Source organism: Oratosquilla oratoria, unplaced genomic scaffold, assembly GCF_046742065.1.
Source record: "Oratosquilla oratoria isolate Oo_2021 unplaced genomic scaffold, ASM4674206v1 SCAFFOLD124, whole genome shotgun sequence".
Taxonomy (NCBI): Eukaryota; Metazoa; Arthropoda; class Malacostraca; order Stomatopoda; family Squillidae; genus Oratosquilla; species Oratosquilla oratoria.
Window position 1 is genome coordinate 386,428 of NW_027467481.1, and position 14,220 is coordinate 400,647.

Genomic DNA, 14,220 nt, shown 5'->3' on the forward strand with positions numbered 1-14,220 from the left:
AAACCACCCTTTCGAAGGGAGACCACAATCCACCTACAAGACGATGCCACTTTACGTCATAACGCTACACACAACGGTTGCATCCTCACCATCTCGAACCGAACACCAAAACCACATACAAAGATTAAGCCTGAGGCAGATTGAGGACCACAGGAGCTATATATAAACACTTATAAATAAATAGAAAATTAACATTAAAATCCTCACATAGATAAGACTTCATCAATTCACGGATCATCAGCAACCAGCATCCGCTCCCCCGGCACGCTGATTGGCTGAACCAGTCTGTAGTGTACGCATTCACCAAATATAAGAAAATCCACTCATCATCCGACTCTATTGTCTTGAAAACATTGCAGACAAAAAGACTTCTTGAGGACTCGGCATGGATTTTTGGAATTGTTCTCCAAGAGCTGAATGAAGTATTTCGAAAAATATGCACCGATTTCTAAGTATATAAAAGAAATCTAAGCAGTGTTTAATACCGGTCTGGAGCGCTCCTCTGAACAGTGGCAGTTTTGTGATGTCCCTCGGTCCCGTTCTCTGTAAGGTTTCTTTAGGAGGCGGATGTACGTCCGGTGCTTATTACGTACACGCCGCCGGAACTACAGGACTCCACCGGATCTACAGGACTCCACCGGATCTACAGGACTCCACCGGACCTACAGGGCTCCACCGGACCTACAGGGCTCCATCGGGTCTACAGGAATCCATCGGGTTTACAGGACCACCGGATCTACAGGACTCTACAGGGTCTACAGGACTCCACAGGGTCTACAGGATTCCACCGGATCTACAGGACTCCACAGGGTCTACAGGACTCCACAGGATCTACAGGACTCCACCGGGTCTGCAGGCAGATTCACAGGACTCCACCAATTCTACAGGACTCCACCGGGTCTACAGGACTCCACTGGATGTACAGGACTCCACCGGGTCTACAGGACTCCACCGGATCTACATGACACCACCGGATATACATTACTTCACCGGATCTACAGGACCCCACCGAATCTACAGGACTCCACCGGATCTACAGGACTCCATCGGATCTACATGACTTCACCGGATCTACAGGACTCCATCGGATCTACAGGACTCCACTGAAGGCCAGGTGGTGTAGTTCATAAGGACTTCACATATTTCTCCAGCGTCCCGTTAATTTTTCAAAACAGTTTGCAATGTCCTCTTCCCTGACTGTCATTTTCTTTGTCGCATTTCCCTTAATTTTGTCCAGTCTCATATCTCTTCCTTGTTTCGGTGACTCTGGGTAAAACCAGTTACAGGAAGCTTAAATCTGTGTTACAGGGGATAAGATATTTGGGAGATACGATGTATTGACAAGTCTCAGACAAGATGTATTAAAAGTTGCGATGTTTGCCAAACAAAAAGTTGACAAACAATGTTTGTCAAACAGAAAAAGGTCAGACGAGAAGTCAAAACCTCTCAATCTTCAGTATGCTTCAATCATTCTACAGTAATGTAATATCATAAAGCTTTTGCTATTAACAAAGAAGAAAATATATGTATCATTTGTATGAGTGAACAGTACTCTAAAAGAATTCTAATGGGTAGTATGAAAATAATGCGACTGTTAATTTTTTGATAACATTTACTAGTTTGACATATCTAAAGAGTTTATCGTATAGGGATAAACATCTTTTGAATAAATTATTCAGAGAAGTACAGACATTTGCAATAAAGCAGGTTTTCTTCTCAGAGTTAATTGTGTAATGAGAATTCGAGAGATTAGGATAAAAGTATTTAAATGGTAGTGTTACAAAAAAAAAAAGCAGGAAAGCACGAAGCACTCATCTTTGAATATGTGATAGAATTTGAGAAAGGATAAAAAAGAACTGATAGATTATCTAGACTCTAGAGGGAACCAAAATGAAAGCAACTCAAGTCAGGTGGAAGAAGTCATTTGGGTAAAAAAATAAATAGGGAATTCAAGTTCGGGGGTATTGTCTTTTTGTTCTTTGTCTGCGAAGACAAAGTAGTAACAGGGGTCTTTTCTTGTAGTCAAACAAAATCGGGACAAAAGTCTGTGTCCTACCAACTTTCCGAAGACGAGAAACACGTCTAATCTTCATCAACTTAATGAAGGGAGATTTAGAACAAGTTGAGACAGCAACAGAGAGTACACTGTACAGTAATCACTTTCAGGAAGAAATCCTAGTGAGAAGTGACTTCTTTACTCAATATCAACATCGTCTCTCAAACTCACTTTAACTTATATTCTCTGGAAAGCAAAAGAGTGCAGGGTGATCTAATAGAGGTAATCAAATGGGTCAAGGACTTTAACAAGGGTGGTACAAGCAAGGTCATCATACTAAGACAGCTGTGTAGGACTCGTAGTAATGGGTTTAGATTAAACAAATTTAAGTTTATGGAGGAAATAGGCAAGAACTGGTTTACCAATTGAGTGGTTAATAAATGGAATAGATTTAGTAACCACGTAGCGAACCCTTGAGCCTCAAAGGTGCCAATTAGAGTCAGTCCATCGTGTCTTGCTCGGAGTGATGACAGGTACCCCGACAACAGCGACAGTTTACCTCTTCCAGAGCGCGCGGAATGACAACACCTTTGCATCAAACCTCTATAGTACAGGGTGGTCCGAATGTTATGTTACCCCTACCAACAGAGGTACAGGTATTACAGTAATACAAAATACATGTACTGGATTCAGTTTATTTACTGTATGAACAATAGAACACAATAAGAACACTGGAACAAAATGTTCCCATCGTATCATTGTCATCTTCGGAGGAGCTGGTTTGCCGAGTCTTTTAGTGATGTCGTGTTGCACAACCCCCATGCCCTTGTTTGAATGAACATGCTCATGTGCCCATACACTTACAAGCAGCCTGAAACTAGGGCATGCATTCTGTATTACTGTAATACTTGTACCTCTATTGGTAGTAGTAAGACATTCGGACCACCCTGTAGAATGGACATACACTAAACAATAACAGCCTGATGGTGTCTCCATGTGGAAGGAGAATAGAACTGTGAGGAAGTGCACGGATTACAAGACCCTGCATGCAGGACCTTAAATGGATCCACATTCTATCCCAAAGATTGATGAAATATTGGAAAAAGTAACTTTACCAGATATTTGACCAATGTACTTGAGCATAATTCTTTTCGTTTTAATCTGCATCAACAACAGAAGCAAGGAAAACATCGGATTTCGACAAGCTTGGTGGATTATATGAATACGTCGCGTTATCATTTGGGATTCGAAACAGCCATGGATTGGCACAGAGGCGAGTAAGCGGAGTGTCAGGAATGAAAGTATAGGTGGATGATATCGTTGTCCACTCTTAAACTTGGAAGGAACATGTAGCCAGGTTTCATGCAATACTGACGAAGATGATAGATTTCAGCGGAAGTTCGCATTGCCCAGGTTGTCATACATGGGAAATAGGTTAGGATAGGCTTGTATTAATGTATCTTATATTCTATTTACGTTATGATATTTGTAGTTCTATACTTTTTCATATCAAAACACTATGTGAGCCCAAGGGGTCACCACACAATCATTAGAACACCACCAATCAAATCTTGGTATGGATTCGTAACCCTTACGGGTTTCAAATGACCTGTTACATTTTTTCATATCAAAACACTGCGAGTCCAAGGGTTTACCACAAAATCATAACAAGGCCACCCACCAATCTAACCTTAGTATCGTCTCGTTACCCTTACCGGTATCGACTCACCAGGACTAAAAGGCAAACAATAAAGACGAAGTACTGAAGGAAATGAGGAAAGGTTGAAGTTTTGTCTCCAGAAAGAGTGCATTTCTACTTCTTGGACAACAATGGCACCAATTGCAAGAGGCTCTAATTTGCTGAGGAGTGGATAGCAAAGATGGCGTTTCTTCTCGGTTTTGGCTGTAACATTAGCCACAGACTGGATGAAACGGTTTTGTTATCTAGGTAATAAAACAATCCGCTTGTCCAGTTTTCCCCAAGCACTTTCACTGCTATTGGCTGTTTATATATTCGTTCTGGTTGTCAATAGGTGATTTTATTCAGCAAAGGGAAAAAGTAGTACAATGAAATAATCAAAATTTTCTACAGGGCCCACAAATACTATGAACTGACAATGCCAGGAATAAACTTAGGATCTCAAATTAAATATTTGGGAGTCCACCCGGTGTCTGGTGTCAACTTTCTCGATACTGCAGGTTTTTCATAAAAAGGACCTTGGAGGTATAGATAATTAAAAATTCAGTATCTGCTTTTCACTAACTACAGGTCAACTTTAACCAGCAGTTTCTTGTCCTGGACAATGATGGCCATTGTCTCTGATGCAATAGAAGACTTAACAATGATGGAATATAGTTTCTCATCGAGAAAGGGTCTCGCTGAGAAATCTGTATAAAATATCCTCAAAAAGGATCTGCGTACTGTACAAGTGACAAAAATATGTATACTACTTTCTTTGTCTTGACAAACTATATAGAACTCGGAGACCTGACTGTGCGAACACCTTTGTAAACGTTCATTTGAATTATAACATAGAACCACTCATTATCTGTTCTACAACTGATTTTTTTTCTTTCACGAAGCGATGAAAGTGGAAACTAGGGGAAATAGCACAGTGGGACTAAACTTCACAAAAACTCTAATAGCCATGGAATCGTCAAACAACTGACAGAGTGACATAAGTTTATGGTATGTGTCATCCTGTAGTTTCTGCTCCATCCTGAAAGGCCCCGTGTACCATACGAAGGGCACAGCTTCCAATATAGATCAGCTTATGCATTGTGGGATCAGTCTGACGACTTTCGCTCCCTTTTTTTAGGAACTTGTGCCTAATACTGAAGCTATCCACAGTAACTTGCAGTAATCCAATTTTGCCTAAGTTCGTTAAAACAAGATTTCATCTTTCTATACTAAAAATTTAGTTGTTGTGTGTTCTTGAAATTGTTAGGCAAAGGAAAGCTTTAGGTCTTCGTAATACTGTGTCAAAATTCAGGCTCATTACATTTGAGTCATTATTGCCTATTTGTGATATTTGGCAGAAATATGCAAATAATGAAGCTATGTAGTACTTTGATTGTCTAATTATATCAGTCAGCTGATCTTAGAAAATGCCAAGGAAAAAAAAAAAAAAAAAAGATGTTAGGAACTCTAGTTGTTTAGATACCTGAAGAACAACATAATAATGAACAGATTTGGCCATCCATTGCATAAACAGAAAGCATGACAACTTTCTAAACCTAAAGTCTACCTCCATCACTAGCTAGTTGAAGCTGAAGCAATTCATACTTTCCCACAAGACTCTTAGCCACTATTTTTTTTTTTTTTTTGTAAGCAGCAATAGTTACTAATTCCATAAGGGATTGTGCTTTCTTCTGGGTTTATGAACCTATTTCGGACCAGTAGGACTTCTTCTTTCATGTCGGCTGTCGCAAAGCTATCTTAGTCATTTCAGTGATAAAGTGCCAGACTCTATCAGACTCCATCAAATTCCGACAGATTAACGGAACTCCATAGACTCGCACAGACTCCGACAGACTCGTAGGTAACAGCCCACCTTCTAAGATTTTGAGAAAGAGAGAAAGAGAGGGAGAGGGAAAGAAAGAGAGGGAGAGGGAAAGGGAGAGGGAAAGGGAGAGGGAAAGGGAGAGGGCAAGGGAGAGGGAGAGGGAAGGAGAGGGAGAGGGAGAGGGAGAGGGAGAGGGAAGGAGAGGGAGGAGAGGGAAGGAGAGGGAGGAGAGGGAGAAGGAGAGGGAGAAGGAGAGGGTGAAGGAGAGTGAGAAGGAGAGGGTGAAGGAGAGTGAGGAGGAGAGGGAGAAGAAGAGGGAGAAGGAGAGTGAGAAGGAGAGGGAGAAGGAGAGTGAGAAGGAGAGTGAGAAGGAGAGTGAGAAGGAGAGGGAGAAGGAGAGGGAGAAGGAGAGGGAGAAGGAGAGGGAGAAGGAGAGGGAGAAGGAGAGGGAGAAGGAGAGGGAGAAGGAGAGGGAGAAGGAGAGGGAGAAGGAGAGGGCGAAGGAGAGGGCGAAGGAGAGGGAGAAGGAGAGGGAGGAGAGGGAAAAGAGGAGGGAGAAGGAGAGGGAGAAGACAAGGGAGAAGACAAGGGAGAAGGAGAGGAAGGAGAGGGAGAAGACAAGGGAGAAGGAGAGGAAGGAGAGGGAGAAGACAAGGGAGAAGGAGAGGAAGATAGAGATAGATAGATAGATAGATAGATAGATAGAGAGAGAGAGAGAGAGGGAGAGAAGGGGGTGGAGAGGTTTGGTTCTGTCCTGGAACCTGTAGTACTTTTTCTTTTGACTACATTATACTTTTTCATCTATAGTTATGACAAAGGGGATGAATATGAATTTGATTCATTCTTTCTCTAATGAATTATAATTTCCCTGTTATTCCTTCTGTTGCTGGATTGCTACATTCATCTGGTAACGAGAGTGACGAATTAGGAACAAATTGGTAATAAATTGCAATAAAACAAAACAACTTAGATATTGGGATTATGTATTAGGTGACGATTAAAGGTCGACTAAAACTATTTAAAAATTTCAGTAACGAAATGAATCGTATTGAATCATCCATATAATAAATTCTCACCTTACTTCATCATTAGATGGTAATATCTTAGTCATTCCTAATTTTACTTTGTTTTACATTTTCTTTTACTACTAAAGAGAACGAAAATAAGAGGCAGAAAAGGAGGATAGACTATTATTTTTGTTACCCAGTACAGGTATTTCCTGGCACATTACTCTTCTGATTTTCTAAAACAATTTTTCACAAGCAACTTAGACTTCTCAAATACCTCAAAAAATGTTCAGTGAAACTTGATAAGATGTTCAAAACAGTAAATTTACTAAATAGTAAATGCTTGTTGTCACCCCTTTAAATAACTTTTTAACATTTTCTTCTACTTTTTTAGAGAACGGAAGCAAGATGAAGTGGTTAGACAAAACAACAGATCTAACGATTTTTTTAATTTGGATACTTCCATAGAAAATATCACTTTATTAAGATAGTAAAAAAGATCTACAAACACCCTTGAATTTCAGGAAGTTTATACTTAGTATTTTTTAGTTGTTCGTAATCATATGTAGTAGTTCAACTTTTAATAATCATCCATTGTTACCCCTTAGTTTATTGTAGAAAATATTCTAATTGCAGTAGAGAATGAAGATATTGTTAAGTCAGGCACAAAGACAGACCAAACTTTTTTTACATAATAAAAACACCCAGCTACACTAATACTATTCTCCTTGATGTTGTAACCCAACTAATTAATTAATATAATTATTTAATTGATCATAATGTGTTATATTTCTTAAGCATTTCTTAGAATGATTTTTTCTTGCCATAGAAAACGGTCATTTTAACTTTAATGAGTAAGTATGATTGAAATAGTTTTTCCTCGAGAAATAATTTATTCTTACCCCTTAATAATATTACATTTTCTTTAATACACAAAAGAGAACGAAATTTATGTCTCAAGGGTAACTAAATCTTATCTAAACACGATAATGTGTACAATTTTACCATAACAAAGACAAATCTAACTACGTATCTCATTCAGACCTATGAAATTATTTTTAGTCCTATTCTGAATTTATTTGATTTCATTTACGTGATGGGACCTCGCAGGAACAGAAGTAAACGCGATTTTGTAGTGATATATTGCATGGATTCCATATTTTCACCTCCATATTTCAAATAGTAAGGCGACCACTCACATGCTCAGTTAGCTCGATTTCCAAAATGACCCGAAGAGGAACAAGGGAAACACCCCATGTTATTGACTCCTTCGCTGCACATACTTGGAAGAGAACCAGCACTTCAAAGCCCTTTCCATCAGACACTCAAGATAGCTTACGTGGCACGGATGCTCCTAAGGACCTCACCTTATGACACCGGAAATTATCACATTCCTGAAATCTAACGACACCGCGATACGCGAAACTAGATGCCCGTTGCATGCCGGCGCAGACGCTTTGAATACTACCAAGGTTCAAAGGAGCCGACAGTGTGTCACCTTCACGCCTGAGACCTTCAAGTTGCAATGATTGTTCCTTCTGTAGATATAAATTGTAGCTTATGGCAACAGCCTATTTGTACATATTGCAGAGATGTCTGGCATCTCTCCGAGTTTTCCTCGGAGAACGCCATAATATTTTGTTGGAGAAGAAGGCTTTCATCATTAAAGAAAAGAAGTCTCTTTGGGTTTGTCTCTCACGAGCCCGACTGTTTATCTACGCTACACACTACAATATAGAGAATTTTCACAAATCTACACTCACCATCCCCAACACAAGGCTACATTAGCAGCGGATCTAAACAATCATCACAGACCATCTCATCCCTTAGGAGAGGCCCTGTAGAGCCCTGAAGAACCAAATCATTCCCGTCAGCTTGAACTCACTCGTTTGGCTTCACAGGCAATTATGATGGTGATTCATGTGTGTGTGTATGCATGTATGTATGCATGTATGTCTGTATTTATGTATGAATGAATGTATGTATGTATGCATGCACATATGTATGTATCTCTCTTTGTCTCTGTCTCTTTCTTCCGTCTTTCTATCTCTGCCTTTCTTTGTCTCTCTCTGCCTCTGCCTCTCTGTTTCTGTCTCCCTCTGTCTCTCTATTTCTCTTTCTCAGTGTCTCTCTGTCCCTGTGTCTCTTTGTCTCTGTCTCTTTGTGTGTGTCTCTGTCTCTCTTTGTATCTCAGTCTCTGTCTCTCTTTTTCTCTCATTGTCCTTCTTTTTCTCTGTCTTTGTCTCTCTATGTCTATCTGTCTGTCTCTCCCTTTCTCTTTTTCTCTCTCTGTCTCTCCCTCTGTGTCTCTCTTTCTCTCTCTCTCTCTTTGTATCTCTCTTTTTGTCTCTGTCTTCTTTTTCTTTGTCTTTGTCTCTCTACGTCTCTCTATCTCTCTGTCTCTGTCTCTTTCTCTCCCTCTGTGTCTCTCTTTCTCTGTCTATCTGTCTGTCTCTCTCTCTTCATCTCTGTTTCTTTATCTCTGTCTCTCTGTCTCTCTTCCTCCCCATCTCTGTCACTCTTTCTTTTTTCTTTTCTTTTTTCTTATATTCTTATTTCTTTTTTTTCCATTTCTTTCTCATTATTTCTCTTACTTTCTCATTCTTTTCCTTTCTATATTCTTCTGATTTTTTATTTTTCTCTTTTCTTCTTTCTCATTATTTCCATTTCTATTTTGCTCTAAATTTTTATATTTCTCATTCTTTCTTTTTCTCTTTTCCATTCTCTCCCTTCCTCTCCCTCTCTGTCTGTCTGTCTTGCTTTTCTTTCTCTCTCTTCCTCATTCTATCTTCCTCTTTTTCATTCTGTTTCTCTTTTTTCCTCTCTTTTTTATTTTCTTATTCATTTATTTTTTGTTTCCTTCTTTTTGTTTCTTCTTTTCTCTTTCTGTTGTCTCTTTTTTTTCTTTTTTTTTCTCTTCTCTCTTTTATTTTCTCTTCCTCTTTTTCTTTGTTTTTCTCTTTCATTTTTATTTTTCGCTTTCTCTTTTTCTTTTTCTCACTTTTCATTTTCTTCCATTCTTTCATTTTCTCTTTTTCTTTCCATTTCTTTCCATATTTTCTCTTTTTTCTATTTTCTCTTTTTTTCTCTCCCTCTCCCACTTCTTTTTTTTTCTTTCCCCTTTTATATATCTTATATCTCTCTCTCTCCCACACACCATCTGTAGCTTTCCGTATCTTTACCATATTTTGTCTCCCCACCCCTTTCTTTCGCTCTCTGTCTAATATAATTAAAAAAAAAAAAAATTGAATCGCAATTTTTTTTACACGTCCAAATTTGTTCAGATATTAAATATCAAGTATATGAAAACAAATGTAAGTACTTGATTCATCCCTCCACATATGCATATCTACCTTATCCAAAGAGACATCAGACACAGTATAAAAATAAACAAGTAATTGACCTTTTTCGTCAGGACTCAGATAATGCAACAAGTGTAGATACTGTATATGGTCCAATATGGCTACCTTACAAAATTTACTCTTAGTATAATCTTCAAAGATTAAACACTCCAAATTTCCTTGTCATGAATGTTTAAACATACACATAAAATAGGATATACAATAAGGTATGCACAAATTAATCATGGTCCCTGGGCCTGGAAAAATATTTATAAAAAACGAAAATATCCATGTTTATTTTTGGTCATTTTTTTTTATATAAAAAAAATAAAAAAAATGTATATATATATATATATATATATATATATATTATATATATATATTTTAGTTGCATCTATTTCTCCGTCCTCTCATAGCTCACCTCCCCTGTGTTCCCCATGCCTCCAACAGTATTGTTTTTGTTTTCCTTCATGGTGGCATAAATAACTATATATGAAAAATAAATATACATACATACATGCATACATACATACATACATACATACATATACCAAAGTCTTTTTTCCCCACGGGGAGTAGCCAAAAAGAAAACGGCATAGAAACCACTCCCACCCATAAAAATAAATATAAAAAGATATATAAAAACATAGGATTATTTATGGAAAGTTCCCTTCGCTCATAGGAGACAGTAACTTATTACATCCTAAGTGAAGCTTTCGAGTAGTGAGCTGGGTTCGAACTTGGAACCCCTTCATGGGAAGTCAAGACGCTATCCACTATACTAAGAAGTCGTGTGCGTTTCTGTGTGTGTGTGTGTGTGTGTGTGTGTGTGTGTGTGTGTGTGTGTGTGTGTGTGTGTGTGTGTGTGTGTGTGTGTGTGTGTGTGTGTGTGTGTGTGTGTGTGTGTGTGTGTGTGTGTGTGTGTGTGTGTGTGTGTGAAATTCACTATACTTTTGGATCACGTGCTGGACTAGTAACCCGCATATATTACACTCCCGAATGAGAGATTCGAAACTGCGTAGTTCAGTTCATGGTAAAAGCTGTAAACTTATAATATCCAAATTCCAATCTCCTTCTTTGAACGAAATTGTAATGGTTTTCAGGGTTGTGATGCTTATCAAAACCTCATCACACAGGTTGGATTGGAACATATGTGTGTGTGTGTGTGTGTGTGTGTGTGTGTGTGTGTGTGTATTCACCTTAGTATTGGTCTCTGAATCACGTGCTGGACTTGTGATCGACAGCTATTTCCCTCCTCGCAGAGAGCTCAGACCTCGTATGACCAATCTATGGGTAATGCTGTGACCTTACACACCCACGTGTGTGTTTGTGCGCGCACTGGTGTATATGTGCGTCACTGAGAACACCTTGCCTGACTCATCCTCTTTTGATGAAATTATTTCCATTTCCTTTTAATCACGCAGCTATTACAGTAACACATAAAGTACACATCAAAATGTGGGAGAGCGCGCTCGCGGGTGCACGGACACACACACACACACACACACACACACACACACACACACACACACACACACACACACAGCAATGATGATTACTTTAAGGGAAGACGTAGATAAGAAAAAAGGCAACATCTGGACAATTTCCTTTTTTTTTGTATTGAGTCATGTCAACATGGATAGAAATTTCAGTCCATAAAGAGGTCGAATAGAGAGAAAACATAAATGGTACAAACATATTACAAGATTATTATTGATGACGACGACGACGACGACGACGACGACGACGATGATGAAATAATAATGATAAATAATATAATAATGATGATGATGATGATGATGATGATGATGATGATGGATAATAATAATAATGATAATAATAATAATGATAATAATAATAATAATAATAATGATAATAATAATAATAATAATACAAATAACAATAATAAATAATAACAACAAAAATAACAAATATAGTGACAAAATTATTTTCAGCAGTTTATGTAAGTTTTGTATATTCGGTGGGAGTTTTTGGCTCGCCGCCGGATTATATCCAGTCTATCAATGTCTTTGATAAATTTGGAATTCGTAGAAAAATATCATATCCAAAGTGTAGGCAGACCAGTGATTTATGTATTTGGATGGTGATAACTGAGCTTTTGAAATCAAAAGATGGCGCTAACAATCCTAGTATCCTACTTGCTTTTTCTGGGGGCAGAATTACAAGTCTCAGATGTTTTAAGGCTGTTACTGATTATTACACCTAGATCCTTCATATTCTCTGACTTCAGTGAAGTAGTTATAAAATAATTTGTATTCGTTCTTGTATTATCATTATTCCTCATGTGCATGTTTTCACATTTGAATTGAATTCCACGATTTGCTTTGAGACCAACGCTCAAGTTTGTCTAAATTTCCTCGAGTGTCCAATTGATTCGAGTGATCATCTGCTATTCCGCACAATTTAGCTTGTTAGGCGTCAGTAGATTTAAGTTCATAGTTCTGCCCGAGCAATTCCCAAAGTACACAGACATGACACAATTAAATAAACACCAAGAAAAATGCATTTCTGCTCTTATTTCATGGTTGTTATTTAAATTTTCCTAATATGCTATATTTACCTAGACTTATGTTTCAGATTACATGCAAGATTAAAGCATACCATGAACCAAAGGAGCAGTAGACCTATCTGAATTTCAGCGAGGTCGTATTGTGGGTCAACATGAAGGTGGACTTAGTCAACGCAAAATATCTGAAAAACTGTCAATAGCCCTTTCTACTGTTAATAGAGTGATCATACAATTAACCAGAGAGGGCAAGAAGGGTACAAAGCCTCATTCAGGTCGTCCTGGGCCCTCAGAAAGAACCTTGAGTCTTGTCAAAAGAAATGTCGAAGAGGATCCACGTTACAAGGCCTCTGACATAGCAGGACAAGCTGATGCCAGTCCCAGAACAGCTGTCAATTATCTATACAAGCTGGGTCACTATGGCAGAGCTGCAAGAAGGAAACCACTCCTTTGTCCAGCCAATATCAAGCGCAGAGAGGATTGGGCTGTTGAGATGGTGTAGGAACCCGTGGCCTTTTGGAGCACTATCATTCTCTCATATGAGTCACGGTTCGCATCATTTTCTGACAGGGGAACATTGTGGGTCTGGAGATTCTGTAGTCAAGAGTTTGACCTCAAAAGACTGTAGCTAACAATGGAACATGGGGCACTTCAATAATGGTGTGGGTGCAATTTGGAGTGATGGTCGATCAAAGCTTGTGGAGTGTCAAGGAAACATCAATTCAGGCAAATATATTTCTATATTAACGGAAGGACTCATTCCAATATTCTCCAGGGGTAGAATAGGTAAAAATGTCTTCCTATTTATGGAAGATGGAGCTCCTTGTCACATTGCTTAAGCAATACAAAATTGGTTGTGCCAAAACGGGACCAGGAAACTTCCATGGCCAAATCAGTCCCCGGATATGAACCCTATTGAACACCTCTAGGGCATATTAGAATGACAACTTCGCAAAAAGAACAGGAAGCCATCTTCAAAGCCCACTCTTAGGATTACTACGGAAAACATGGCAAGAAATCCCTCAAGATGATGTTCGTAAACTAATCACTAGCATGCCTAGAAGGTTCCTTGCATTGAAAAAAGCAAGTGTCAACCAAGTATTAGTTATTCTCATTGTGACCATTTATAAGCACTTTAATTGTATCATTTGCTTGTTTAATAAATTAAACAGCTTCTCTTGGTGACTATTCAATTCTGTCAAGTCTGTGTATATATCAGAGCAAACTTGACGGTTTGGGCCTTGCCTATTTACCTTCTTATGCGGCATATATTATAACAAAGAGTATTGCAATTGTTCTGTATTCTGAAAGCAACTCTTTAAAGGCGAACCCCTCCCGTACCATGTAGGCTCTTTTCTTTTAATTCTGGCTGCCGTTAGGCTATTTTATTTACCTCTGTGGAAGCCATACAAGGTGCTTAGAAATTTACCACACGAAGACAGGCTTAGGAATCTTAACTTACACACTCTGGAAAGACGGAGTGCGGTGTGGTCTAATAAGAGGTATTCCAATGGGTCAAGGGCTTTAACAGAGGTGGCGCAGTCAATGTCATTATATTAAGACAACAGGGCAGGACTCGTAGTAATGGGTGTAAAGTGGACAAATTTAGGTTTAGGAAGGAAATAGGCAAGCACGCAAGCACTGGTTTACCAACAGGGTAGTTAATGAATGGAATAGACCTGGTAACCATGTAGTGAGGGCTGAAACAATCTATGGATAGGGATGACAGGTGGTAAGGGACATGGAACTGCCTAGTGTCGGCCTCATGGTCTCTTATCGCCTCCTCCATTCTTATGCTCTTATGTTACTATACTCGTACAAAGGACACTTTTGTACAAGTACA